Raw genomic sequence first — 5,731 nt, 5'->3', positions numbered from 1 at the left:
AAATAAAAAGGTTCTCTGGAGGTAAAATTAAATTTTATCAAAAATATTCCATGTACAATGCAAATTAAGTAATGCTACTAATCTGACCATAAGCTTTGATATTACAGAACATAAACCCCGATATCATATAAAATACCCTCAGCCGTATGTGCAGTCTTCTTAATAATTATTTAATTGGAATCTATATGTATACAGGTGGGGCCAAAAGTTTACATACCCTGGCAGAAGTTTAGTTTTTTTTTTTGGCCATTTTTCAGAGAATATGAACAACAAACTTTTTTTTCGCTCATGGTTCATGGTTGGGTGAAGCCATTTACCGGCAAACAGTGTTTACTCTTTTCAAATCATAATAACAACACAAACTACTCAAATTAACCTGATCAAAAGATTACATACCCCTCTTCTTAATACCATGTACTGCCTGTCTTTTGTGGTGGTTGTGGATGAGGCTCTCTGAGGGTAAAGCTGCCACTGAATGGTTTGGACTTTATTTACATCAATTATGAAGAATACAAACAATATGGCACTCTATGGTAAATCTGCATGAACAGTTCTGAAAAACTGAGTGAGTGTGCAAGAAGAAGAAGAGTGAGGAAAGCCATCAAGACACCCAGACAACCCAGAAGTTATAGGCTTACGTGGCTGTGATTGGAGAAATTATGCACAGTTCAAGTTTTGCATTTTGTATCACCAGTTATCCATCTTCATGATGAAGTTGTATAGAGGAGGATTTTCTTAAAAAAGAAGACCTGAACCTTTAGCTACAAATTGCCAGAAGATACACCTGAGATGCCTGGATTTGATCTGTTTTGGTGAAAGAAAATCCTTCTGTGCTCTACTCCACTATGAAGCTAAGATTAGTGATGCAAAATGCAAAGCTTGCACTGTGCACAATTTCTCCAGTCACAGCCACGTAAGCCTATTAACTTCTCCTAAGTTGTCTGGGTGTCTTGGTGGCTCCTTGTAAATCACTGCAGAGGTGTTATCAGGTTGTGAAAACAGTGTTTTCCAGTAGCTTTTACATAATATATGATAGACATGTTACATTTACACAGAAATGAAGCTGTTTTGAAGTGGATTCTGCCATGTTGGATTCGCAGCCAGAGACCAGACGTCACGGTGCCTCTCTACTGTGACCCCCCCCCCCCCCCCAAAAAAAACAGATTTGCAAGATTGTTAGTTCTTCAAACCTGTAATCTGGGTCAGGAAAAAGTTCAGGATGGTCCCGTCTATACTTCTTTGATTCTGCTCGGACAGGACATCTTCGGATTATGGCACAATTGTAGAAATAATGGTAGTACTGTCCATTGATGTGATTTTTATTGCAGTTGCCATGACAACTCTAAATTTGTGGCACGTCCCTGGCAATTGACAGTTCCTGACTTGTCCTGGCTGCCAAAGATAAACAGGAGCCGTAGCGTTCAAGCCGCCCCTGACAATGACTGTTACTGTATACTTCCCTTGTTCCATTCCAGGGGTGTATGCAGTTAAGGTATTGATTAGGGCATTCCTCTGGTGCCTGGTTCCCTCGTCCTCACCATCAAGTCTGTCATTAGTACTCTTGAGCTGCAAGTTGAAAATTTCCTTTGTTAGTCATAAGCAATTATATACATTTTTCTGTTCAGATATTGTATAATTTGAGCTACATGGTCATAACTGGTATTCAACTCAGCACCTTATTGGACAGGCCCTATATTTTTAACAAGCTGTTTATATTGCTTCCAGAATTTTCTCAATTTAGTTATCAATTAGGTATACCACACAGGTGAAAGCAGATCAGACAAAAATGATTAATCCTCTGTACCCACTGTTATTTGTGTAAAGGACTTTTCACACCACATGCTTTGGAAGCATCAGAGGCGCCACAAATCGGTCTAAAAAGTATTTTCAATGAAACGCGTTGCTTTTTAGAGGCGTCTGAAGCGTCACGTCAAAAGCCGAGCTAAACCATCGCTTCTGCCGGGAGTGTGCACATTCCTGCTTGTCAACAGGCTGACGTGGTAAAAGTTCAACCCAATCCAACTTTTGCCGCTCTGAACTGTGACAAAGCTTCACACTGTCCAAAAGAAACAATGTGTCGGGTCCAAACATGGAAGACTAGCGGCAGAAACCACTGATGCCTACAAAACAGGAAGGTGTCACAGGACTGCTCATTTATACAGAGCAGTTTTCTGAAGAAAAATCCTTGCAAATGTTTTTTTTAAACCTCAAAATTAATTTGACTGCTGTATTAAAGCTTTTTCGTGGTTCATCGACGCACATACAACATGGCGATCACTCAGCTTTCCTCTGGAGAAAGAAAAAAAAAAAAAAAACATCTGAGCAAAAGTCTCCGTCCCCTTGCCACACGGAACGCGTCGGGGGTGTGGGAGGCGTTGACGCGACGCGTTGCCTGATGCGTATAAAGCATGCAATGTGAAAGGCTTTAGTTACCGTATTTCCATAAATACAGCATGTTTCATAATATACTGTGTAAAAAATGAAACAGCAAAACTTTATTAAGGTGATGAGGATCTAACAAACAGAAAACACATTAACTCACTTCTTTGAGTGACTTTACTGGAAGGCCCATTACTTCCAGGCACTGCTTGGAATTGGTTCAAGCCCACACTTCTCGTTTAGCTGGCCATTCTTCGGATGGTCATCTTAGCAGCGTCCACATTGTTCTCTCTCCTGGTATGTCTGGGAACCGACACTTTCAGGGACAGTCCAAGGATGCAGTGCACCAACTCTGTCATTTAGCTGTTTGATACTGTGAATGATGTCATTCTGCTTCTCCTGGAACACAAAATGTATATAGATCCATATGTTACAACCTTAATACAGAAGTTCTCACTTTACATTAAATCCTATGCTTCACAAAGGATTAAACCAATGCTGTTGACCTCTCATCTTCAGCACGGACAAATCTGTGAATGAACTGAGTGAGGAAAGTAAGTAGGTAAGTAAGTCCCTTCGGCTGCTCCCTTGTTTGCACTCGGGGTCGCCACAGCAAATCTGAGGTGGATCTGCATGTTGAATTGGCACAGGTTTTACGCCGGATGCCCTTCCTGATGCAACTCCACATTACATGGAGAAATGTGGCAGGGGTGGGATTTGAGCCCGGAACCTTTTGCACTGAAACCAAGCGCATTAACCACTTGGCCACCACTCAGTGATGAAAGTGAGCCATGGAGGAAAAAAACAACAACAAAAAAAACAAACAAACTTGAAAGATCTTGGCAAGGCCCTGATGGTTGGTCAGGTGGTTGTCCCCCAGAAAAATGTGAAATCTCAAATGCATTCTGGTTAGTGCTGTAGGTATCAATTATTTTAGCAGTCAAGTATTCTATCGATTATTCTGGCGATTAATCGAGTAATCGGATAAAAAGTACTTTTGCGTTTTAAACAACATCAATGGGCTGTCTATAAAAAATGACACAATGTCACTGTCATTTTGCTGAAATGGTGATGGGATGTAGCCTTCTATTTTGTTTTGTCCAATTTGTAAAAATTAACCAAGTTTTTTTTTTTTTTTTAAATAAAGGTTGATGGACTGGGTCCCTGCATGATTTTTTTATCCCTCTTTCTCTTCAGCAGATGCATTTCAGCTGGAGGTTGAACATGCAGCATCGCAGTCAGTTTTTTATTATTTAAGTTACCGTGTTCGTGAAGTGTTGTGTGTTGCCCAAAAACGCATCATTAAAAAGTGAAACACTCAGTGTGAGTCTGAGGTAAACACAGAAGAAAGAGTGGACTTCTGCTGTTTGTCAATGTAGCCGGGGACAGAGCTGTGACTCGCCCGGTCTGAGAGCTCCTCACACTGGGCAGAGAGAGACAGCAGCTGGCCACCGGGTCAATAGTCCCTCCCCACGTAGAGCAGAAAAATAGACAAACACACTGCTTCGCTTTAAATGCACAGTAAGTCTATTTCAGATGATCAGTATGGACCATCTTTCTCTTAAAAGGCTTTATTTTACTCTATGTGTCACGTTGGAAAGCGGTAGCTATCGTTGCTAATTTGATTAGCTGTTATGCTCGCCTTTTGTTTTTTTTTCTGCGGATGTTGCAGCGCCACACACAGGCCTGACATATGTGCTACAACATTAAACGAAGCTTCGACGCACAGAATTTGCCTCAAACATTTTTTGTAATCGAATTATTCAAGTTACTCGACTCATCGTTTCAGCCCTAATTCTGGTGCTTTCTCAGGTCTATTTACCCACCAAAAGAATCTCAAAAATTTTTTATTTTTTGGACAGATCACTTTTCCCACACCAGATAAGGTGGTAAACCTCAGTAGTATAGCATACAAGTCCTCCTGTTTCAAGTGTATGGTACCATAGACAGTATGCACACACTATGCAAATTAAACATTATGCAAGGGACATAGAAACTGAGTTTTTATAAAAGGAATTCTGTAACTTTATATCAGCAATAAATAAACATGTCAATTAAGTAACAAGACCTGTAAATTATTTCTTTAAATAAGGAAAGTTAGTATATACAACTTCATTACTGGCAGATTTTACTGTATTTTCAAATTATATCCCAAATAGAACAGAATATTTCTTGCCAGAAATTTTGAATATTTTGCTTGCTGAATGTGAATTTTTAGAATCTTCTGGCACAAGACACTGAACAATCTTATTTAACCATTATAGTACAAACCTCGGGATAAAGATCGGGCTGATGTGAATCAACTGCAGGCACACGCTCAACCGACTGGTCAGATGGAGGATTCAGTGATTTAACAACTCTTAAGGCAGCAGGCATGGTTACTGTGGTGGGGAACAAACAATGATCGAAAATATTATCAAACTTATCTTTATAAAGTCTCTTTCTGGGCACTGACATTACTTAAACTTAAAGACAGAGTATATATATTAGTCATGGTCATAAAAAGTTATGTATATTTTAAATTTAGCATTTATTTAAGCAAATTAGTCCCTTTGTGATCGAGACCTCTTTTATAAGTGAGACCTGGACAATTATAAAGTTTCCAATTCACCCAACCTGCATGTCCTTGGAAGTGAGATGCCCACACACACCTTATTGACACCTTTAGGCTTCTGGCTTAATATCAGAATAAATTAAAACATGGACAAAATATGAATTAGGCCTGTGCCTCTCTGTGGCTAACGTTAGCTCCGTGCTAGTCAAAAATGTGCTGGTTTGGTTCTCATTAGTCCATGTCTGGCATAATCAAGCTTCAAGCAAGTTCTGTCTTTTCTGTCTAAAATGGGTTTGTGCTCACATCAGATTCCATTACCTCGTGATGACTGTAGGAAGGCCTCGCCATTTGAAGCTAGCTGCTAACTCGTGGTTGTGTTGGTTTTCTGTGATCCAGTCGATGATCATCCAGCGTTAGTCTCCTCTTCTGCTCTCAGTGGTCTCTTAATCGTAGTATAGAGACTGAATAGGCAAATTAACGTCTTGAACATAAACTTTTATTTGCCAAAAGAGAACGGAGAGCATGCAGCACTGTTAGTTAGCCAAGTCGTGTTCTTCTTCTTCTTCTTCTTCTTCTTTGTTAAACAGCGGGTTTTAACCCAACTCGGTGCACCACTGCCACCAACTGTTTGGTGGAGAGCACTACAAGCTTTTTTTTTTTTTTTTTTTTACCAGAATGAGAATGTTGCATTTTACATTCAGAAATGATTGTATCCAGGTGTTATAATGTGTACAATGTACATGTTTTACCCTGGATAATTATAATATCATGCCTCACTGAAAACATGAATTGAGCAGC

The 5,731-nt window shown here is 39.8% G+C and overlaps 1 long non-coding RNA gene across 1 annotated transcript; it reads right to left on the bottom strand.

The window, feature by feature from the left end:
* Positions 1 to 1,504: 1,504 nt before the first annotated feature.
* On the bottom strand, positions 1,505 to 5,488 carry LOC117528419. Its single transcript, XR_004565764.1, has 4 exons — positions 5,252 to 5,488; positions 4,651 to 4,760; positions 2,543 to 2,778; positions 1,505 to 1,566 (listed from the first exon to the last, which is right to left on the bottom strand). It is a non-coding gene; the product is annotated as an uncharacterized LOC117528419 (long non-coding RNA).
* Positions 5,489 to 5,731: the final 243 nt, after the last annotated feature.

This window comes from Thalassophryne amazonica, chromosome 16 (assembly GCF_902500255.1).
Source record: "Thalassophryne amazonica chromosome 16, fThaAma1.1, whole genome shotgun sequence".
In the NCBI taxonomy this organism is placed as follows: domain Eukaryota; kingdom Metazoa; phylum Chordata; class Actinopteri; order Batrachoidiformes; family Batrachoididae; genus Thalassophryne; species Thalassophryne amazonica.
The sequence above is the reverse complement of the archived record's forward strand: the minus strand, read 5'-3'. Positions and strand labels throughout refer to the sequence as shown.